This window comes from Haliotis cracherodii, unplaced genomic scaffold, assembly GCF_022045235.1.
Source record: "Haliotis cracherodii isolate W230 unplaced genomic scaffold, xgHalCrac1.p SCAF_1, whole genome shotgun sequence".
NCBI classification, from domain to species: Eukaryota; Metazoa; Mollusca; class Gastropoda; order Lepetellida; family Haliotidae; genus Haliotis; species Haliotis cracherodii.
In genome coordinates, this window is record NW_027266264.1 from 48,561,805 (window position 1) to 48,587,992 (window position 26,188).

Here is a 26,188-nt window from a genome sequence, read left to right on the forward strand (position 1 = left end):
ATTAGGAGCTCGCCTAAACACCAAACACCAACCAATAGTACTGAAAGTAAATACGATTCATCAATCAATCTTTAACACTTTAAACAATTAACATGGTGTGTTGCAAGGCTTATTTTCCTTAATAATATTTATCTACCATCCATTTCAATTTACACAGACCAGAACACAAATGTCGATATTGAGCTAAACGATTAAGGCCACATTTGATACAACTGTGTGGGAAGCTTTGCGAAAGTAAAAAGAAACTGCGATAGTTACCGATATTTAATTCAAGTCACTATATGAGAACATATCATTCAACGTTTGTGAAACCAGATATTAAAAAAAGAATATTAAAGAAATATGCACAAAATACAGTCATGTATTATTCCTCTTCATTAAATAAAGGTCAATGGCCTTTTCGTGTTAATAATCTAAAATAGATGCGTAGGGTAAGATATAAAGGTAAACCCAATCTTTGCACAAAAATAGTATTATTTACATCAGTTTACTGGTACGTTTTTATGCAAGCATGTATCGCAAAATATATAACGCAGTTTAAGATTTCTTTTGTTTTGAAAATGTTTGGAACCATCATGGAATTAATCACAATAGTTATTTGTACTAATTCGAACTCTCCAACTGAGAACCAAGATGAATAATTATAGAATACACTCGTTCATAGGTTCAACATTAACCAAACTAATTTGACCTAACGTGACGTCATTAATGTAATCATGGTAGTTGTCTCCCTTGTACTGACGTCTCTGAACATCATACCCAAGGTGCCGTACGTGATTACACCTATCCTCTTTTCCTCAGCAGGAGCCTTTAAGGAGATATTGGCCATCAAAGAAAACTAGCCACGTCGGACAAGTCAAGGACGTAAAGGTTATAAAATACGCAGTGACAGTGTTATAACTAGCGGCATCAGTATGACATTGTTAACGCCGATAACAGTGCAACCACAGGGATCCGTCTGATTTGGGTCAGCCGGTACTTTCCATATGGTTCTTTGATATAAAGAATGTGGAGACCTAAAGGTTCGGCGTTCCCAATAACTGTATGTAGGACAGAAGAGTTATTCTAGTCTACTATCACCGGAATACTCGAACCCGCGTGTGTATGAATGAGCCTGTGTATGAATGAGCCCATGTTTTATCCTGTCGGTTGTTTCAAATTTCAGAACAATATTCAATTTCAAAGTCGTTGTCAAGCATCTTTTTTATTGTTTGTACCGATATTTCACCTGACGAAGGGGACAGAAGTAGAAGTCGCTGAGACAATAACGAAGTTGGTATCTTTAAAAATGTTATAGTGTATGCGCTGGTACGCTTCATCATCACAGCGTTAATAACTAGCGGTAACGTGTAGGAAGTGCGTTAACTGGTCAGTCGTAACTTTAGTTCAGTGTTTGAGTCTCCATATTGGCTGAATGAATTCTATCCAGTCTTTTCTTGTTTTGACAGAAACATTATTATTCAACCTGATTCTGGAGATCAAACAAGGCATAACATGTTTAGGATGAAGACATTTAACGTTTACCTTATGGAGTAGTACTAGTATCTGGATAACTCCATGGAATTGGGGGAAATAGGTTCAAATTACACTATGGGTGTCTTAAGAGACGACTAAAATCGGATGCGTGTCATTGTAAATCGACGGCGTGTCACATTGCTAATAATGTCAAACACAAGTTTGACTGGCTCAGTCTCGATTAATTAATTCCCATTGAGATATAGCTGGTACACTTCCCAAAAGCATCGTAGGAGTACGACTGTCGAAAGTGTATGGTTTAGTATTGGTCTTGCGGCCACGTTTATAAAAGGTCGCTTTGTGGAAGAAACACTGAATATACTACATTTTCTGTTTTGGAGAAAATACTGACGCAGTACTACCGGTTATACTGAAAAGAAATGCTGTGGACCCATTCTAAGAAATACATTTCAAAAATGAAGATTTTCCCTGAGTTTCCTGAATAAGTTGTTTTCATAACAATTACAGGATCGCTGTAAATATTACCTCTGAACTTGATGAAAATAGTTAATAACCTGTCTCCATCTATCAAACTAACATGAGATTATACATGTAGTAAAATAGCAAACACGAAATATTACCAAAAAAAAACATTATAATGTCATTCATACGAAGATTTACATTTTCAAACATATCAAATCCTCTTCAAACTACACACACAGTCGGTTATCTCACTAAATATTCGCTATCTAGTACGGGGTACCATGGACCCAAATGTTGCAGTCGACTTAAGTCCTTCAATGTGAATTTCCCTAATAGATACAAGACACGATTTGAGCGAAGATTGTCCCAAGAGAACAATAGAGAGGAAGGATATCTCGGAAGGGATATCCACCAGACCAAGGTTAATAAATGGACCACTGGGAAATGGGGCAGGTTGGGCTTTATGGCAAAAGTTTCGTGCCAAGACTAATGGCAATAGTAAAGATAGGATGACACTACATATATTATCTCACACAATATACAGCTCTCCTGTGGATCAGTATACTGTCTGCACTTCATTGTGCATATTATCCCAAGTTACACTTGAACATAGGATACGTGGGCATGGCCATGCATGCCAATGTGACCCACAAGACTACTATACACCTGTACGTCCATGATAGCAATGAGGTTGTGAAACCTTTCTTGGAAGGACTATAAATACAATAATACAAGTTAGATACTGTTCTTCCAAAGCATAATGCAGAAGAGTCATATCTTTCAAAGAAACCAAACCATTTCACGTATGTAAACATTAACAGTGACTTGGATGCAACAACGTTCAGAGTTCGGTGTTTCGGAGACGAGATAGGCTCTTACTTTCTTGTAGTGTAACGGCAATGGAAGAAAGCCTACCTGTAAGCTGTTGCGCTGTGGCTAAACAGTACATCAACAAACAGCCACACTGATGGGCATTTAACTTGCAGCAATTCTATATTCGTGTTTTCATATGTCGAGGATAGGCATTTACAAGTACTAAAGCCTGACGGGTTTATTTGTAGAGTGATCATCTCGTTTCACTCTAAAAACTATTTTCCAGGTATTTGGGTTGTTTGACCTGATACAGACTATATTAAGGGCCCGGATTTGATGGCTGTATGCAAAACAATATTCTTCTACTTATATGACGGAAAAAAACGAACAAAATCCTGTAAAATATATATCAACTGTCTTATGCTTGTGACTATTTTGTAGAAGATGCTTTTCCATTTCAATGACCGTTTTTCGCAAACATAAGGATATGTACTCCCCTACCGGTGACGATTGTCTCGTTCACATGACTGTATCGTTCTGGAGTAAGTGTAATCATTGTTTCTTGCAGCTTGCCACTCAAGTAATGTGTAAACAGACAATGCTAGCTGGAAATAACTACTCTCGGCCGACAGATGAAACGCACCATCTGTGCAATGCGTGGTGATCTTTTGGTTGCATCACGACACGCCATGTTTGAACGTTAAGAAAGGCCAGCGATCACATATCACATATACATTTTGTCACATGAATACAACAGATATAACAGCCATGTCACCTGAGAACTATGTTTCAATCTATATGTAACTACTCGATCGCTGCTTACGAGATATCACTGTTTAACGTGGGCGAAGAAAAGATAAGTATAGTGTGGTTCATTTTTCATACCGTTGGCAGGGACAATGAAGTCTTTTTTCGATTGTTCATGATTATGAACACACAGTGAAAAAGCAATCCCCGGCGTACTCCTGTAATTACATGCCATGCATTTTTCCACGAATTGTCTACTCATCTTTTCATGGTGTCCCCACAAGTCAACTTTATGGCTATAAGCTATAATAACGATCATGGCGGCCTCATTTGGTCGTCAACCAATGGCGTTCCATATGGATACATGTATATGTCATTTCTTGTCACTTTTTGACGTCACCTGTCTGCTATCGTCCCCACTTTGTCTCCCTTTCAAAACATCCTCTCTTGGTCTCAATACATCATCAGTATAGGATCCTCATATCATAGCATCCCGTGTCAGATCGTCGGTCATAGCATCCAAACTTCTGTGAAGTTTGTTCGCGACTAGTGTACATTCAACTGCCAATCTCATCTAACATATCCCTCGAATGAATCTAAATGAAGGTTTAACTGGTATCTCTAAATCCAGTTTTAATATGCATACAATGGACTTTGACACGACCGACGTTTCGCAATTTGGGAATATTATGATCACAAAGGCGCAGTTGGGGCAGTGGGATATCTCGATATGACGGAATGCATCTCATTACACTCACAGCGCTTGGCGAGTGAATGTTACTTAGAGAGCTGGGATTAACACAGCTTTCAACATCATTTGAGATTTATCATGGCGTTTCAACATAATGCGGGATGAAAGTGATGCAGGTATCAGACGTTTGTCACATGGCCAAACCCATGATCACAAATATGGTGCTGACGAGAAGAAAAGAAACATCATCGGGGAGAACCGGGATTTGAACCCAAGATGATAGATTTCTAGCCTCGATGGTCTATTTCTATTGTCTGGATAAGTTGGAATATTGTAACCCCGAGCGCAGTCGCAGCGACTTTATTATCCATTTATGATGCAATAGGTGTTAAAATGTGAAACAAATGTTTGTTTGTGCTGTACTAAGATAAATTAGATGTTTTACATAAATGTTCGAATTTCACTAATCACAAAATGAGATGTAGATAATATGAGGCAATCATCATGGATTATTTATTCAATATGAAATCCATAATAACTCTAGTAGATCTTCCTCATAACATATTAACCAATATTATGGTCATTTGACGTACGCTTCTGACAAAGAAGATTAATGAATTGCATTGAACTGACTTGAAATATGATAAATATGGCAAATCAAGATCATTATTTTTTGTCGTTCGCAGCTGTAAGTATAGACGCATAAGTGAGTGATACCACGATAACGCAACGGAACATTTTGATTCAGTCACATATTGAACAGTTTATGTGTGATTTGTAGAAGATAATACAACACTTTTGTTTGCGTTGACATGAAAGCATTCAGAATGTGACTTACATTCTCCACGAAGTTCATATGGACATTTGATAGAAAACACAAATCGATCTGAGCTGAATGTTCCACCAAAATGCACTCGTGAGTCTCGAATCACAATCAAATGATGCCTATCATCAAACTAGTCTTCTACAACCTTGAAACAGCGCCCACTTCATTTATATGCACGGGCCTTCATACTTAGTAATATGAAAACGTTACATGCATTTGCATTTGTCAGTACGAGAATTTATCACTTTACGTTAACGTGAAACCATTTGTGGATATTAGCTCGTCCTAGAGACAAAATATCAATATCCTATACTCCCAACGTAACAGCGTCGAAAATATGTCGGAGGAAAAGTGTGTAATAATGATTTAAATTTTACATGTTCGGATAAAAACTTAATCTTCAAGAGAATAATCAATACCGTATTTCCGCAGCATAAATGAAAAGACGAAGTTAAGATAACAATTTCACTTCAAATGTGGAACATGCCTGGATCTGTTCTTGAACGTTTTAATCTCGTATCTGAATGCAGGATCAAATTGTGCAAACTTTCTAGACGCCTTTCAGCAGGAGATTCATTTTATAGAATAAAAAACATGTGCTCAAAAAGATTTTTTGAGAGAAATCCGAAACGTCATGAACCGTCTTCTAGGGTTAAGAAGTTACGAAGTGACTACAGTATCAAGCTCAGTATGTCTCAGGAAGAAATTGATCTTTTGAACTCTGCCAATTCTTGTAATGGAAAGTTAGACCTTGGGTTTCAGTTTCTATGAACACTGGCAGCAGGTGAAACCCAAAGTCGGAGAAACAAGGATAAAAAATTGAAAGATTCCGAAACGTGAAATCAGTTTGACTTGTCATGTAGGAAGTGACTCGCTTTAGATGCAAAGAATTATTGCAGCACTGAAACTCAGTAAAGAGTAGCATAAAACGATTAACTGGCAAGACCAAATTCCATTGAATTACGCTATTATATTCCATGTTTGATCTCGAAGCCGAGCCCAAGATCAATGGTCTTGTTATGCGAAGAAATGAACGCTTTTAAGATGTACGATAAAGCAAAGTAAATAATCTCCCAATTACAAAAAAGTCAATGGATCAGATAGGTCAATACTCTAAACACTGGACTATATATTTGATGAAGAAATTACAAGCCTACATAATGCACATGGCCGTATGAAGCTATATAGCTTGGGCCTCAATATGAATATAAAAGTTCAACAATAATGAAGTATTTGAATGACCATGGTATAGTCAAACACACTCTTGAGCAAAGTTCGATGCATAAATACCATTAGTATATTTGTGGAATTTGTACCATTGCAAACATTCTCGTGCAAAAGATACTGCTAATAGTACCTTCACCTACCAACAACAACATTTCATTAGATATTTTCTTGAAGCAAAGTGGTATAATTTAATATATCTCATGCACTAACAACTTTGTGCGTGTGACGGTGCCTAATATTCATATGAAATACGTATTCTTAGCAACGTTGCAGTAGTTCCAAAATATGTAACCTAGCCTCCAAGATGGAACGCAATACACCATAACCCCTGACCCGTAATCCTTTCATTATATGGGAATTCCCCCTATATAAAACAGGAACAATTCATCATAGTCACTCTACCGATCGATGATAAACGCGCTACCAGTAACGATGTGTACACTCGTGTTACAAGAATAGATAGGAAAGCCGAAGTGCATAGAAAACAAGGAACACATCACCTACACGCTTTAACAAGAGAAGCAGAATTATCTGTTTCTTCAGCCTTTCCGAATCATATGAGATGGATGGGTTGTCATATTATATCATTTAATAAATTCCTCTCCATTTCGTTTCAATGTACTGTACATTTTGTCTGCTTGATGGAATTAACAGCGAACACACTTAACGGCAGCTATAAAGTATCAAACTCACATGGATGTTGTTAGATACATAACTACAGTGCTTCCTGTCGCGGCTTACTGCCTCGGAAAGTGCCTCAACAGGTGTTTCGAGGGCGATATCTGTAAATACTGCTTGATTAGCGCTATTGTGTAATCCATGTGGTCTGTGGAATGATAAATATCCTCATGTGGCAGTTATCGCTCGTGGGGAAAACAGAGATTGTCGACATTTGGTACAAGAGGAAGCAAGCTTGCATCTTTACTGCAATCCTGTATTCTAGCTGCTGATCTCAACATATTATCAATATCAGCATAATGTTTCATTATTTTCTTCAAAAGCTTACTTATTGTAATGATAACGTTTTTAAGTTCTCTTACATTGTAAACGCTACACGCAATATATCTTGATTTATTCAAATACAAGTAAAGAACCCATATGCTTCTCTGACTAATATCATATTTTTGTTATAATAAACTTATCACTGACACTATTAATCGATGAATATGCGATTACAGTGGTTCTACCTTCAAATACAATGAAAATGGTAATGCGTTGATTGTGAGATGTCCGTGTAAATCAATCAAACTCGGAAGCAAGATTCTATTGAATTGATCTCCAATATTCAGAATATCTTTGCTCCTTTACTTTACGTTGCTTGCGTTTGTACAATTGATATCAATGAATACCAGAGCTAGCATCGGCGGACTTCTTCCACGACAGTGCCCGTGTTTTTGTAATTAAAATGTCAAAAATGTGCTAACGACTTCTTCCCTCACGCGTCAGCCTGACAGCAAATCTATGAAGAAATGACCTGTTGACGTCATGTCAAGCAGCATCATGGTACAGTTATGCTAGAATGTGATGTCTGTATCCCTCCTGGTATGCGAGCGGTAAAGAACTCTATCGGTATTGTCAAGCCCACGAGTTAGACATACATGGAGTGTTCACAGAACACAAAAAATGCAAATTTTAAGGAAATACAAATCTTGCTACATAGTCTTATTCTATATATAGAGTGCAATATTCACGATTTACCTCCTATGCAACGAGGTTTGATGATTACATGATTAAATGTCCTAATGCATAACGCATACGAGAACAATGTACGTCACCGTATTCATAATCTCTGGCCATAGCTTGACAATTATTTGGTAAAAACTATTTGTCTGCGTGACAAATTGTAGTATTATGTGTCGGTCAGTTTACTTGCAATCCAGTAATTTTGTTTGTCAGAAGCGTATGTCAATGTCCAATGTTAATGGCCATAAGATACGGCTTGTTCTCGTCGTTGCTTGAGGGCGTGATCTGAAAACATATTACATGATACGTCCAGCCTGACCAGACTATTAATGATACTGTCTTTATTCTCCAGACATAGATTTCATATTATAATGGTAATAAGACAATAACAAATCATGTGTTTGGCACATTTAATTTACAAATACCTTCACTTCATCATCCTATTTCCAAAGCTTGCATTCAGTTTGATGGAGAGTGATTTATGCACATTTCCCATCATGCGCTACATAACTTATATTAACTTGAAAGGCAAATATGCATTATACCTTCCGACAATTTGGTAAGGGATGTGCACGAATTTTATTCCTTTGTAACGGCTGGGGTAGGGGCTTAGAATCAATTTCTACGTGTTGATTATCCCTGCTTGAAGATTTAAGGTTGTTTCCTCATAGCATGATTGTGTTTGCTATAATCGATTTCGGGATAGTCGATCCTTCCTATAAATGTATAGCCATCTCGAAAGATAGTCACATGACTTAGCGTTATAATGTCGTTGATTGATCTTTGTTGTCTGCAACATGATTCATCTAAATTACTAGCTGCTCATACCAGTTGCATAGATGCTGATAATGCTGGTCTGATTCGCGTATAATGTACGAAAAGGCGTAATATGTAACTAAACATTTTTTAATAAAGGTATTCCACATGAAGTATGAAATGCCAGGTGGGCCAACCATTATTCTGGCATTGAACGGAAACATATTTTAAAATGCTGTCAGCGTATCCCACAGCAGCAGTGCTACGCGGAACAAACATCAAAGCATGAATGCTGTAATTTGCACTCTAAACATATATTAACATCAGAATGTGATAAAGTGAACAGTCCTTAAATGATTAGACTCTGAACGTTGAAAGTTTTGGGATGTTGACATCCACCTGCTATCAAGACCCATTACTGTTTTCGTGTCAGTGCGATGCACACATCCTTTACAAGTGTTGTTCTGGGGCGGATAAATGAGAGATCAAGTAGAGGAAAATGGATGCGTTTGACACGTAAATAACAGGTAGTATGCTGTTTCTGAAATGTTTATGATTAAAATTAGATATATATCATATCTCTTGATAATAAAGAACACCTCACTTGAAATTTTATTTTATGGAGTCTTCTCTAAGGGAAAAATCTCTCAATATCCGCTTTAATTATGGTGGATTTTTAGGTATCGCATAGTGTTTACAGACGCATGTTACCAGATTTCGTTGAATGTAAAACGATGATAAAGTAATCTGCACACAATTAGGCAAGACTGCCCTCCTACCATTAAACACTATTGTATTTTTCTAAGGCTCATTGGTCTTACAGAATCATTATTTGTATTTTTCATAGTTATCAAACTGTTCATTTGTTAAGGTTCTAATGTACGTATCCAAGAATTAATTGATTTCCAACGATTTTATAGGGTTTGTCAATGACAAAGATCAGAAACTTTCGGAAAAAAGATTCATCTTATCAAAATCGATTTCATTAATACTGTTGACATTAAACAAAGTTGATTCTTGCAACCGGATCGTCTAGTAAGAGCGTTTTTAAGTTATTTGCCATTGTATCTTTATGTTCAAAACGTTTGTATAGGTAATTTGCAATAACAAGTTATATTGATCCCGAGTTTTCTGTGTCACGTCCACCATATCAAAAGTGCTTGGTTTCTTCGATATGACATATCAATACTGACAGTGGATTATATTCTACGCTATGAAGTTGAGCAAGGGCGCCACAGTGAGTCGATTTTGAATCTCATTGGTGATATTGTGATTTCTTCGTGTGGAGGTCCTTCAAGGAAACGTGATATTTAATATGACACAGAAACATAAACATATTATAAGTACAATCCAATACCATTTATCTATTGTTACAACCAATTTCCAACTCACATTACACATATATATATATATATATATATATATATCTTGTAAGTGAACCTATATATCGTATATCTGACAGGGACTTTCAGTATCGGCAATTATCATGCAATGTAGAATATATAGGATCATTATTGCATACTGAGTCAAATTAAAAACTTCACATTTTTAAAAGTAATCCCATATATGATAGTATACAACGGACAAATGTATCAGAGAAGGTAATTTTTAATCATTAATGTCCAAAGAAGGATTTTAATTAACGATGGTAACCATAATTTGTTCCAAGCACCTACGGTATTCGGTAATAACATCAACAGTTTAAATCATAAGTCCCAAGCACCAGAATCTGATGGCACACAAGTTGAGTAGCGTGTATGGCCACCATCTGCGTTGACAACTGCCACACAACGCCTCCGCATGGACCTTGTGATGCTTGTGAACACATGATTGGGAAGACGACGCCATTGCTGCTGCAAAATGGTGCCAAGATCTTGCAAATTCTGTGGTTGGTTCTGGAGAGTGCGCAGACTTCTTCCAAGAGCATTCCAGACGTGTTTGATGGGATTGAGGTCGGGAGACCTTGACGGCCAGTCCATGACGTTGACTCCCGCAATCTCAAGAAAATTCCTTGTCAAAAGTGCTGTGTGGGGTCTGGCATTGTCGTGTTGGAAGATTAAACTGGGTTCATGTGCTGCCATAAAAGGCAGAAGTTCTGGTGCCAGTACCTGGTCGCGGTAAGCAGCAGCGTTGAGGTTGCCACGGATGACAAGAAGCCTGGAACGTGCATTGCCACAGAAAGCACCCCACACCATGACACTTCCGCCTCGAAATCTGTCAACTTCCTGTATACAACACTCGGCTTTACGTTCATGACGGCGCCTCCACACCCTCGCCCTTCCATCAGCAAATAGAAGATTAAAGCGGGATTCATCACTGAAGACGACTTGATTCCAATTCATCTGAGTCCATCGTAAGTGTCGCTGTGCCCACAATTGACGTTGACGTCTGTGTAATTAAGTCAGAATCGGCCCGCAGTATGGCCGTCGTGCTTGAAGGTGAGCAGTTCTCAGACGGTTTCGAACAGTTTGCGCAGTCAGTCTGCCCCTAAACAGTTCATTTCTGGTTGATGTAGCCTTCAAAAATCGGTTACAGAGGTGACGTAAGACAATCTGACGATCCTCTGCATGTGACGTCACACGTGGTCGACCTGGCCGAGCGCGATCAGCGGTGGTACCCGTTTGCTGTAGACGCGTCTGTAAATCATAAACAGTCCGTCGACTACAACCAATCGTCCGTGCGACTTCAGCTACGGACGTTCCCGTCTGCAACATGCCGATGGCACGTTCACGTTGCACATTTGAAAGGCGTGGCATGACAAATGGCCGTAAAGACTTTTGTTTTCTTGTGTTTTTCTTTTTTTTGTTAATGACTAGTACTGCTTACAAGTATGGCTGAAAACACGTGCGGTATTATGGCTACGCGACCAGTTGCACGTGAAAAACACTTTTGCCACTATAGTGCTGTGCACATGATTTTGATCGATTCACCTTCACAAAACGGGTGTTATCTGAAGGCAATACGTGGCCATTACTGTTTAAATACACAATAAGGGCCCACAATTATATATGGTCAAAATGTTAAAAAATTTAGGATTGAGAAGTTTTTGATTTGGTTCAGTATACGTTATATCACTGTTAGCTTCAGATGACTCAAGGGACATGCGAGTATACCTTGCATTGTAATTTAGCATAGCTTCAAGGACATGTGTATATGGTAGGAGAACATTATACGGGCGCTATGCTTATTTCAGACACTCCCATGCATGAAATTGATATAAATGACGGCGATTAGTTCATCATTTATTCCCAGGATCCCCTGTATATGTACGTGTAAAGAATATCGGAATCGAGAACGTTATATTGAGATCCCAGTTCACCAATCGCATCTGCTAGGCCAGCTTCATACTGTTATAGCTAGCTAAATGAAAGGAAATAAATATCATTCAGGAATAGTTATGTGTGAATTAGTGTATCAAAACAAGGCGTAAGATTTTGTGTATCTGTGGTAACTACCATAGTAATAGAAAAGGTGAAACTTGCTGGAACACGACAGATACACATTAATTAAAGAGTCCTAAAAGCAAAAAACTCAACATCTTGACTGAGCTAGTGGTGTTCGGTACGTCACATTCACCATTAGGACCGTGCATGTCTGGGTAGACATCGAATGGCTCGCATTAAAGTTGACGCAAAGGTGAATCGTAAAAGTATATGACAGTTTTTTTAATAATACTCTTGCGTGTCTATGAGACTTTTTGGAATGCATCCAGACATTCCGACAAAAACGGTAGCAGATCGGTTTTGCTATTCCATGAGCCAGGTATCACTGAGAGTGTTTGACAGGATTAGTCCCATGTATATAACATCCACAGAGAAGTATCTGGACGTCCGCAATTTAATGTCGACTAAATGTTCCAGCGGATCCTACAAATACTGCTGTGCCTTTGGGAGCTGAGGATGGATAGGGCGGTTGAAGTGAGCGTCTTTCGCTTTGCCTATGTAAATCATTTAAACCACCACGACAACAGTTGTACACAGAGAACACAATCACAGATATGCAAATATCGTAATAAAGATTATTTCCACCCATGTTTAAATAGCAAATCTATATTAGTATAAAGGGTGTTGGGTTCCTCCGTTGTATTCTGGACAATCCCAGAGAACGTCTAGACCTGAAATCTCTTGAACTTGCCTTGATCGTTTTAGGTAGACATGTAAACAGGCGGATTCACTCGAACAACAACTTTCGCGACTGAGTATTATAGCTGATCAATAGAGCGGTAATGTTAAAGTATCAGTGATGTTCTTGAAGAATATCTTGGCATTAAAGTTTCATGTCCTACAATGGATAATGATAGAGGAATATCTTGGATCGATTCTTTCATGTTTCATTACTGATCATAACAATCACCTCTCAAAGGGAAAATAACTTTTATTTTGTGACTTAATAAGTTAATAACATTCTATATTTGGTGTATGTGCTGTAACAATCAGCAACCTTCTGGGCAAAAGTAATTGTTGTTTGAGGTATATGTGTATTGTAACAGTTGTAAAAGTGAATGTATTAACATGGTGAAAATATAAAAAGAAAGCCTCCAATTGACATTGAAAGTAAAACACATATTCAACGTCACACAAAACGTTTCGTTGCGTTTACATCGGATTATAATGTACAAGGAATATTGCAAGTGGAACACGTGACCAGAGAGCGCCCAATAAGCCACTTGAAACCTAGTTGTATATCGAATGGAGCAAATACGTTAGTGAATTATTATGGCCTTGATTGCTGTGCCGTTGATGTAGTTATTGTTGCAAAATCAATGGTTTTGCATGAACGATTACAGAAACAATACTTCACAAGCATACGTACTTCTAAATGTGCACCCTAATTGGTAAATAACGAGTGAGTCGTTCTTGGCATACAGTGTCGATATTTATTTTTAAAACGCTGTAAATATATGATTCAAAAACCCAGAAAGTATTTAAAGTCACATCGCAAGACCATTACTTTACACAAAGAGTTTTTATTTGTCCATTGAAATCTACTCATTTCTCTCGAAATCGAAATGTACATGTCTTGGAAAAAGTTACCAGTGGAAGCTGAAGAGTCATATTTGAACATGAGTGGAATAAGTCCAGACAGAAAAGGCACTTATCAAAGACAATTTGCACCTATAGGTCAAAACTCAGAGTCAGTGATATAAAGTAGCGCTTTTATTGAATAATACTAATGATATTTTATGATTTTCCCTGCCGACTAAAAGTCCTAAAACTTGATTAAGTATGAAATAGAAATTTTGACCACTCATCGGAAAATGGTTTACCAATAATATGGACCAGTTGTTCGATATTTGTTTCATAACTGCTTTCATGTCCGATTAGCCCGAGGAACCAAGTCATTATATGTAAGCACTGTCTCGCTTCCTGAAGATGTTCAATACACTACCTCGGATAACATTGCAGACATACAGCTTTATCTCAATTAGGACATATGTGAATTCTCAACAGGCTTTGAAGCTGACTTGGGTCGATCATGGTCACTAAAGAGAGTGTTATTTGTAACCAGGGCACGCCATCTCCGTTGCCTTTGCCAATTTCCTTCTATTTGATATGTATCTAAGCTAATACCAGATGTTAACTATGCGAAAGCACCGGCTTTGTCGCGATGGCGGTCAACGTGATTTTTTAGCGATTGTGAAATAACTTTTTTGAGAGATTACGATCACAACACCGTGCGTTCTTCCTGTAAGATAGATTGGTAAAAACACCTCAAATGTTGAACATGCTCTTTTTGTGTAAATGGGGGCAACGGGGGCGATTCGCTGTGCACAGTTGCGTCCCTTGGGCACGTCAGAAACCTATGATTGTGGGTTCGAATCCCGGTTCGCCCCGATTATGTTTCTAGGTTTGTCAGCACCATACCCGTGCTCGTGGGTTTCAACGAAGTGGTAAATGTCTGAGACCTGCATCACTTTCCTCCCACATTAAGCTGACACGCCTTGATATAACTGGAATACTGTTAAAAGCGGCGTTAATCCCAACTCACTCACTCACTCACTCACTCACTCACTCATTGTGTAAATATGAAAATATGAGACAGAAAGGTTTATTTGCATTAAAGGCCACGTGACCAAAAGTACAACATGTTTACATCATAATTTGAGTTACCCTAAGAAGATATACAGACTCAAATATTGTTTGTTTGTTTGTTTGTTTGTTGTCGCACTCACCAATATTCCAGACGACGGTCCGTAAAATAATCGAGTCTGGACCAGACCATCCAGTGATTGATATCATGAGCATCGATCCACGCAATTGAGATTCGATGACATGTATCAACCAAGTCAGCGAGCCTGACCACCCGATCCCGTTAGTCGCCTTTTTACGACAAGCATAGTCGCCTTTTACGGCTAGCATGGGTTGCTGAAGACCTATTCTAACCCGGATCTTCACGGGTCCTGACTCAAATTAACAAAATTACTCATTGAGAGGAACCGTTCTTAAAAGATATGTTAAGAACTTGGTAATTATCATTCATTAATATCTATTGAAGTACATAGGCTTTTAAGTGAATAATACTGCTTAATTGACAATTTAGGCAATAACAGTTTACGCTCATATGCATAATGATAACAGACATATACAACATTTATTTCATCTTCAATTGCGTTGCAATGTGCACACAGAACATTATCATCGGTGCTGCACCCCTAAGAATTACAGCCAATTCTAAACTTTGTTAATAGACGTTTGCACCCCCAGGGTATTTGAAGAGATAAATATTTTTCACAATCAAAAAATGATTTCAGGGAGTAATAAAAAGTTAATACATTTGAGTCTCAGGAGGCATGCCATTCTTGCAAAGAACAGTTGTACACTCTTTCTTTAAACTGGTTAATAAATAGCTTTGGATCACCAACATCCTTTGAAATCTAAGCGATATCAAAGCCGTAGGAAAATAATAAATATCTAACATGTGTGGCCCAGTTGGGGCGTTTCCTATCAACAGTAGCTTATAAAAAGAGATAGCAATTATATCGATATCTATTAAAATTCATATGAAGCAATCTTAACCAATATTTAACACATCTTACAAAATAGGTAGTGTACAATGGAACTCTGCCGCATTCACCATGGACAGCAGCGTTAGGTGATCTATATCCAATGTGTAACATAAACTTACAAAACTTTCAGTGGGCAATTTCTATGCTTTCCTTTCTTTGGTAGCCCCAGATTTCGCAACCATATAACAAAATGGGTACAAATTTCTTATCAAAGGTAAAACGAATCTTCAGGAGTAAATTCAAGTCTCCTAATAAGGGATTTTACTGGCCACAGTGCTTGAGAAGCCTGTTCAGAAAGTGCTTTACGTGCTCTGGTCCAAATGGTCTGGCGTTATAATTAAGCCTAAATATTTATAAATACTCCATTTGTTTATCATCAAAATAACATTTTTCATATTTTGATAAATGGCCCCTTTAAAGACGATAATATTACTCTTTTCAGTATTAATTTCCATTCCCTAGTTTTGGGAGTAAAAATATAAAGCATCAAGACGCCTCTGGAGCTAAATAACACTAACAGAAGCAAGAAAAATAATAAAAAGCGAAAATAACACGGGGCATAAATTTCACCCTTGTTTCACACCACAAGCACTCACAAAATAGTCTGTTAATCTCTTACCGTAGTTATATGTTACAGTAGCTTTTACATTTTCATACATACTTTTGATGACTGTGAGAAATTTACCATGAATACCACTTTGAAGCATAACACACAAAAACTTTGATCTGTTCACCATATCAAATGCCTTACGAAAGTCAATGAAGGCACAATATACTTTACCATTTTTACGTGAAATATACTTAACGATATATGAAAATATCAAATCTACAGTATTACTACTTCTACTCTTCTCCTATTCACTCTCGCATGTATCTCAAACTATGCATAGAAAATATGTGTTGATATTATTAGTTTTGGCATTTTAAAAGCGCTCAAACCAGAGAACCATTCAAGGGCGCAAGGAATGTACATACAGCTTCTTTGCAAAGTGTGTTTTGATTTTATAATCTGAAACATTTTATGTTGTCATCGGGATGGCCATAAGTGTGCGACACTTTACAGCACCGGAGAATAACAAGATGTTGTAGTGCGTGTAACTACTGCACCAGAATACAACCTAACTATACCTCGGTGTTCGCATTGGATGGCAACTTTTGGACGCACACTGGGCCTTGAAAGTCATTCAATACAAGCAGCTCACTGGTGATTCCTTCCTTAAACGGAAGCAAGAGTAAATATTTCCGGAAATGTATAAATATTCCAGTGTTTTGGTGTTATCTGCATTGCTCTTGCAACGTGAAGACAAAGGTTTTAACCACTGTCTTGATTAAACTGTACAACCGAGTGTGGCCCTGTGGCTCCCCATATGTGATTCCTGATTGTTGTCCTGCCAGATAAGGGAATCCAACACAGAGTGTAACTAACATTATCTTTGAGTTTTGATTGAGCAAAAGTAATTCCCCAATCAGGATTGAAATATTGAAATTTTAAAGATGACCTGTTACCTAGTATTAAAATTATACCTATACAACATTCTTGCATTTATGAAAAAACCCCAAGCTCACCCCTCTAAAAATGACATGTTTCGTGCCTCACGTGTTTGCATGTTGCAATGTTTAAAGCGGATTTTAAACCGGGAAATATAACATATTAACGGGCATTTTTGAGAAGTGCTATTAGCGTTTGGTGGTTGGAGACTACTCAATGAGCATTATTTGGAAGCATTGTGTAGAGTTGAGTCTTGGTGACCTCTTAATGTCAAGTACTTGGGAACAATCTGTGGAGTCGTGGGTGACCTCTCAATGTCAAGTACTTGGGAACAATATCGGAGGCCTTGGTAACCACTCAATATCAAGTACTTGGGAACAACCTGTGGAGATTTGGGTGACCACACATGTCTCCACAGGTTGTTCCCAAGTACTTGATATTACTTTGGAATAATATATTGAGCATTGGGTGACCTCTCAATGACAAGTACTTGGGAACAATATGTGGAGTCTTGGGTGACCTCTCAATGTCAAGCACTTGGGAACAATATGTGGAGTCTTGGGTGTCCTCTCAATGTCAACTGCTTGGGAATAGCATAGGGAGCATTGGGTGACATCTCAATGTCAACTACCTGAGAATAACATATAGAGCATTGGGTGACATCTCAATGTCAACTACCTGAGAATAACATATGGAGCATTGGGTGACATCTCAATGTCAACTACCTGAGAATAACATATAGAGCATTGTGTGACATCTCAATGTCAACTACCTGAGAATAACATATTGAGCATTGGGTGACATCTCAATGTCAACTACCTGAGAATAACATATGGAGCATTGGGTGACATGTCAATGTCAACTACTTGGTGGGTGGCCATGTCAAAGTACGTTGGAGCAATACACGTATGTGATGTCGAGTCTCCGGTGACCCCCCAAAGTCGGCTAGTTGGAAACAAATACGTGGGGCAAGGTGTGGAGTCGAGTCTTAGGTTACAACTAAAGTTTAGCTACTTGGGAAAAGTCTGTGGAAACGAGCTTTGGGTGATTTGTCAATGTCCAGCATTTAGGAACAATACGTGAAGTTGAGTCTTTGGTGACATCTCAACGAAGGGAATAACAAATAAAGTAACGACATGCTGTTCCTGACTGTGAAGTTACTGCCATCTTGTTTAAACCATTTAAATTTTTACAAACTTTAAAAACATTTACAACTTATGAACATAATCTAGATGGATTATAATTAATTTAGCGTCACTCCTGCGTATCCCTGGAGCAAAACTCATAACCAGCTGAAGGATTACGATATCAGAGAAAAGGAAATTAGACTGTTATAGGTGGATATCAATGTATAAACATTGCAACTGATGACGACGGAATGTTGAACATGTCTCGGTTTGGAATGAACATTCGAAACGGAATCTAAGCATTGCGCCTGTAGAGTTTGACTTCGTCAGTTCAAACCTTCAGACTCTTTGGCTTCCAAGTAGTTTAAGATTGTCCTTTATGTGAGGACAGATCCCGCCTCGTGTGACCGACTACCGCGGAAAAATAAACAATGTGCACGTTCTTAAATCCGTTGAGGAAAAAGGGATACATTGAAATTGATTACGTTGTAAGGGAATTTCATCAGTAGTCGAACATTACATTTGTATTGGTTGTGTGAAAAACCTGCCATATATTTCACCTTGATTAGACACATCATTTATCACCATTCAGAGTTAGCCTGACATCGCCTTCATTGGCCTGGGCACGTTTCTGCAATATTTTGATGCTACACTCAAGTGTGCTGGCATAAATAATCCGTCTCAACTGACAAAAACCCGACAAACAACCAGCCATCATATACGTATAGTATACATGTGCTACTATCATTATGCCAGTTCTTTTTCTTGTTTTAACAGTGATTGACATGATCATCGATCGATAAGATTACATGCATTCAACCACGTCATCGAGTGAGTCAGTGAGTCAGTCAGTCAGTGAATATGGTTTTACGCCGCTTTTGTGGACGAATTCAATAAAAAAAATTATTAGTATTATATAGTCTTGCGCAAATATTACTGTCCTGAGTGTTTCTGGACTCGCGAATAAGGATAACATATCACTTATCTCATTTGACAATGTTTTGCATTGTTATTCATTTCAAGATCTTTTTTATGTAGATTGCGCTCAACAAGCTTTAAACAAATAAATATACGCATATTTTACGGAATAAATCGCAATCATCTCAGGGCGATATTTTCTTATCTTGATATGTCAGCAGAATATGAATACTTCACTGACAATGATTTCAAACATATACTACACAATAGGGGCTTACATACAAAACCATTACTATCGATAAGCTCTGACTACTGTGCATTTTCACTGACACTGTAGCTCATATTATCATCCGCTTATAATACTCAGTTGACTGATAAGCGCGTCCATCAGGAGACATATTGTACTTGTGATATGTCCATGTGTTACATCAAACATGGTCGCTGCAATCTGCAATGACCTTATCCTGTGTTTCTTTCATACATTTCACACTACGACAGCTCCATGGGTCTACGTTATCGGGAATGTGAGATTCTGAATTCTCCTCTGACCAGACAGATGCTATCTCCACATTCTACTGACACTATAATAAGAGTCCAAAACGTGCTGGGCATTGACGATCTGGTTAGCCTTTGTTGTGTGTGTCCAGGATGGAATATGGTTAAACTATACCCTTCGTGCCATTGATTACAGTGATATAGGATAATACATAGACATATATGTTTTGAACATTAAAATAAGATGAGTGGATAAAGCAAACGATAGTATTGAATATTTATGACACAGTACACAATTATTTCATGGTAAATAAAGTGCATAGTATGCGCTTTTTATTTTTTTGCTAATGCATTATCCCCGTAGCTGGCTCAGTATGTGAATAGAGTTTGGCTTGGGGACAAAAACATTGTCTTTCTTTCCTCTGATGAGTCAATCAATTGACTTGGCATTTGAAGTCTAACGGTCCCATGGGTGTACGCAATGCTTTTCTTTTATGACGTTAACCGTCTCTGTTTGTCATCGTGGGTATCGGCTATCGTCGCTCCAGACAATAGAAGGCACTGAATATGTCAAAATGTCACTTAACGAAGATATTGCTCAACAAATATGTTACCTTGGCAATTGGTTGTGATGACAAACACCAAGACAATCGCATCCTTTTACATCCCTTTGATCGGGAAGTGTTTATCTATATTTGGTGAACTTGTCTTTTTATATTGCCTGTACATGTCCACTAATTGGCATAGTGTATCTAAGGGGGTTGACAGATGTATATTGGAATCGACAAAGAATTTTTTTTCAAAATGTAATCGTATCCCGAGTGCGAAATCGGGTCCTCAGGAAGCGCTCGTTAAATCATCATCATCATCATCATCATCATCATCATCATCATCATCATCATTAATTAATAAACCGTAAACAGTTGAACATAGGATGCATATTGAATCATTGGAGAATGTCAAGATGACAATGTACAAAGTCTATTGTCTTATCCGCTAACCCGTTTAATCAGAACCTGTCTGATGACAATATAATCCCTCGAGTGGTTCCAAGGTAAAAATAATATTAATGTTATATGTCCTACTTGAATTTGATAACATGTTTGTCAAAGATTGCAATCAATACATAAAGGGAAACAAATAGATAATACTGTTTGCATTAGACATATGTAAAGATGTGTCTTGTCAACCTTACTTCGCCTGCTGCAAATGATCGGGTTCACAGTAGGGGAACGTACTGGTGGAAAATGAATGTATCATGTGCGCAAAACAAAGAGGAATTATACCAGTAATCTACAAGAATGAATGCTTTTTCAAATGCTACATCCAAAACGTTGAGAACTCAACTATAAATGTTAATGTCTCTGTAATGTTATTCTTATAAGAATATAAAACATCAATACAAGAGACAAAAAACTGTCTGGATTGTCCGCAGATTCCATTTGGCGCAAAGGGCAAAATAGCTGTGAAAATTAGTGATGACACCAGGTGTTCATCAAATGGGTAAGCATAAGGAAGTGTATGTTGTAATGATGTTCTTACATGAGGACGTGAATGGTGTATCGGTATTAAAGTTTCATGGGAGTGATATATTCGGAATCGTACAACGGACTCTAGCTCTACATTGAAAACACAGTCTGTTTATCTCCATTCTATCAGGACTAAATAAAAGGCGAACTCTTTGGTGTTAGCAAATATACTGAGTGAAGCGGCATATATTGAGACCAGTGTTTTGAGTGGGTTATCGATCTGAATTACGGGATCACCGAACAAAATATAGAGCTGTATATACTCAAGCAGATTGTTCACACCGTCATACTTCACTCGAACATATGACAGGCATTGAAAGCATATAAGCACGGCAACTTTGTAAGCTAACATGAGGTGGGCATCCCTAAAGAAAACAAAGCAAGCTTTGCAAGGCTAAAGTAAATTCGAGTAAATTCCAAATTCATGGTAGAATATTAACCAATTTGGACTTTGGGTGTAATTTTATGATATTGTTGTATGCTGACGCAATGATAATCTTAGTAACGCCAACTATAAATATCCCACGTTAGCTGTTGGTTCGAATCCTAGATTAGACCCTGTCATGATAAATGATCTGCCAGCATCGTCACTGCGCCAATGGTTTGCACCAAATAGGTAAAAATGTGGGGCTTGCATACGTTTACATTCTTCAGCAAACTGACGCCCAATGTTATCTCTGAAATACTGTTCAAATGGCGTCAAAAATCTCCCCCACATGGTCATTATGTAGATACCTAGTCTCGATTGTACCTTTTTTTCAGTTATTCATGGTACACTAAATTTCCTTTTATTATCATCATGTCTTCTTTGAGTTTCTTTGAACCGTGGGGTGGCCAAGTGTTTAAAGGCTAGATCGTTACGCCGAAGAGCTGGGTTTGATCCTCCAATTCGGGTACAATATGTGAAGCCCATTTCTGGTGTCCCCCGATGTGGTATTGGTGGAATATTGATAAAAGCGGCGTAAAACCATACTCACTTATACACGCTCACTCACTGTTTGAGTATCTCAATATTGACTTATGTGGGTGACTTTTGAACATTTCACATGTTTCTATACTGTATGCGGCATGGTCACACACTATAGTTGGTTCAAAGTCGTAAAAAATTCGACCAAGCGGCAAGATGAATGCTAATGAATTGGTTATCAATCAATATGTGTCGAAGTTATTCAAATCCATTATTTTGTCACCTGGTTAAGTTATAACCCGGAAACCAAATTTCACGTATTATCTGGCCTGTTCACGTCACATCGGACCTAATTACTATTGATCGATGTGACGGGCGACCACATGTGACCTGTCAACAATGAGCGATTGTACATGAACCTCATTTGCTCATAGCACATCAATGTTTATCCAAGTATTTAAAATGTTAACAAGACGACCTGGTGGACGGTGTACATGCATAAGGTCTATAGACGCCTGACGAATCGAGCTAAGTCGGTCAATAATTAAGTGTGTTTGTTGGGACATGGTGACATGGACGTTCAATGAAACAACGTCTTCATCAGTTCTAGATGATGTTTAAGATTGTATGGTTTTCTTTCGACAAGGGTCCCCATGAACATCCGGGGTAGAATAGGTCTTCAGGAACCCATGCTTGCCGTTAAAGGTGACTATGCTTGTCGTAAGAAGCGACTAATGGGTTCGGGTGATCAGACTTGCTGACTTGGTTGATGCATGTCATCGTATCTCAATTGCGTGGATCGATGCTCATGATGTCAATCACTTGATTATTTGGTCTAGACTCGACTATTTACCGACCTCCGTCTTATAGCTGGAATATTGTTGAGTGCGGCGTTAAAAAACAAACAACAAACACACTTTCAACAAGGCAGTGCTTGAATATGTTTATACTTACCGGTCAATGTGAGGTATGATGACTAATAAGAAAAAAGTAATGAGTTCAATGCTACAAAAGTAACGTAAAATCCCGTGGCATGGCACGGTTGGTGAGGGAAGCTGATGGTGGTTGGGGTGTGTTTGAAAGGGTAGTGTAGTATATTTTGATCAAGATGAGCCTAAATGATTTCACTACATCAGATTGTCAGAGAATTGTCAGCGAATGTTTGATGGTCAGTACTTCCCTGTTAAACATTTACGTTGATGCCGTAACCTTTTGCATAACATGTTTTGCGTCCATTGCTCAAGTCTCTCCCTCTATTACCCCACCACCCCTGCTGTGTGAAGACAACATCAATTATTTTTATCCTTCTCTTCTATAAATGATTCTTCGGTGTCCATATCCGCTTCTTCCTTTCTATCTGTTTGATGGCATTTAAAACAAGAACTTGAAAGATGTCAGAAATGGTATTAATGTAACATTATATGAGAAATTGTGCACCTGATATTTCATTTTGGTAGAAACTTATTCATCCATCTAATTGTCTTGTCTAGCAGCGTCAGTATAGTGATTGTTATTAATCTTATATTTCTACAATAATAGAGGCCAAAGGGAAAAAAAACAACCGACACAAATTAAGCAGCAAAGTGGGTGTAGCTAGATACAAAGAATTATTTGAGCTGCTACAAGGTAATATAAGAGACGCACATTATATACATGATTACAAGTTAAGATTTGAGGACAAGTATAAATTTCAAAGAAACTGCGGGTATTGTTATGACGTTGAAATATAACCAAGCCGCATTGTCATCAGAATACAGAATACAGTTTCTCTCTAGGGATGAAACAAATTTTTCTTTAGTTGATGTATGTGATAGAGTACAAATGTTCATGGTAATACTAATACTTTTGTTCGAGAAAGCTCCAATCACATTCACCTACCCAACTTTATAAGCACCACAATGCACATTGCAGTAAGTTGTGTCATTCGGAGACATTGGCTGGTGAGTTTTCTTAACTCTGCAGTAAGCAACATAACAAACACACCAGTGACTGAATACATAACCACATACTCATACACATACGATGACACGCAATCAGCCAAGCTAGCTACAGTGTTGGGGATCTATTCCTGTTTTGGCCGTTCACCATCCCAGCACAATAATAATGTAGAGTGAATGAGTGATTATTAAATTACTTCGTTTAAGCAATATTCCAGCAATATCAGACAGGGGACATCATGAGTGGGATTCACAAATTGTACCCATGTGGGGAATCGAACCCGCGTTTACAGCTTAGAGCATTTACACTGTGGCATGTCTATGATGCTTTCAAACTAGGTATCAGGAATTATAGAATTAAAACAAATCCAATCGTAATCGTGGCGCTTTCAATTACCAAGTGAGCATAGAACCCAAGTTATAACATGCGACATTCTTACTGATGCCTATACATTGGGGTGTGCAATGATATGCAGGCATATATCACTAAAGAAATGTAGTCACAAAGTCTGAATGCCGTGCACCATTATTACAATATATTTCATTTATTGCATGTACAGCGAGGTAGTCGTGAGCAGCAGTCAGGTCGTTGATCCCATCACCTCATTACAATAGGTATCTATTCCAATATTTATCTATTCTTCTTCGCACCGCCTAACACTACCCCTGATTGGCATCAACAGTACTAATAACTAATAACCTACAAAGCATAATGACATAATACTCAGGCTTGACTATACACCATCTCAGCTGGTTCAGTTATTTATAAATAGTACGGTGTTTACAGGACCTTGTCTTGACAAATAGCTCTTTCATACGAAAACAACAGAATCGTGTTACAAAACATGTATACACTTTGCAGTGTCTGAGTTAAGGAAACACAGTATGAATAAGGAATTTGTAAACTGTCGACAAGGGACATTATGTATGTTAAACAAAGACGTTAGAGTGGTGCCACGGAGAGGCGATTTCCATAGCAAGCACATGCTACAATGTATCAAAGGTATGCACCATGCAGGTTACGCTTACACTTTCCTATCATTCTCCTAACTGCAAGGCCTTATGCATGGCCCGTGACAATATATAGTAGTCAATTACATATTTTTCTCTTTTAGGCGAATATACCAGCTTGGTTTTCGAATTACAGATTGACGTATATTATGAAACTATCATTCAAAAAGAAGGGGAACGAGCTGCAACAAGTATTACTGTTGGCGCCTGTATAACGCTCTACAACAGCTGACATTTAACATTTTCCCTTGGTCGCAAAAGCATGATTTACTCCGGGTGAGTGAGCGAATTGGGTTTTAAGCCGCCTTAAGCATACTTCATGAATGTGGCGGCAGGGATCTCCAGAAATGTTTTTTTTTACACAAGGCACCCACTTGTTGATGGAACACGAGCCTTCGGCGTGAGTGACTTTTGTTTTACGCCGCTTTAGGCAATATTCCAGCAATATGGCAACAGCTATCAAAGAAATGGGTTCCATACATTATAACTATGACCTGAATCGAACCCAGGCCTTCGACTCATGCTTTAACCACGAAGCTAACCCGAAACCCCTATTGTGTCTAAGCATTAAGTGGCAATATGGTAAAATCGTGTACTGAGAGTGAACTGGTGACCGTATCAGTAGCGGTATATTTGTACATACATGTGTTTGAAATTTACAAATTTATATATCTATCCACGTCTTTGTGAGTGAGCGTCATAAAGCAGATCACCAAGAACTTCTATTCTCTATTTGCAGATATAATGGCATTAGTATTGATTTGTGCGCCTCCAGATAGTAGACGAGCGCTCGTCCAAGTATGTATTACTTTACTTTTAAGCGTAATATGCATGTATTCATGACAAAAAATACTCATCTATGAAGGTTCATATGTGCAGAATTGCAAGAAGAAAAAGCAGCCTTTATCCTCCAAATCCGATCAGTCACAAAAAATGAAAATTAATTGTGCATATCTGACATGGGTTACTCCAGCAATAACAAAAGCTATCAAGGGAGGAACTGAGAGAGAAGAAACAGTCGACATGTCTCCGTGATGGATCAAAGACCAAGACGTCATAAAATATGTAGCATGCAGAGTGACAATTCA

The 26,188-nt window shown here is 38.1% G+C and overlaps 1 protein-coding gene across 2 annotated transcripts in view; it reads right to left on the reverse strand.

Annotated features, from left to right (window-relative positions):
- LOC139478817 (neural cell adhesion molecule 2-like) overlaps positions 1-26,188 on the reverse strand; it is a 94,207-nt gene that overhangs the window by 20,588 nt on the left and 47,431 nt on the right. The gene's annotated exons all lie outside the window — the stretch shown is intronic.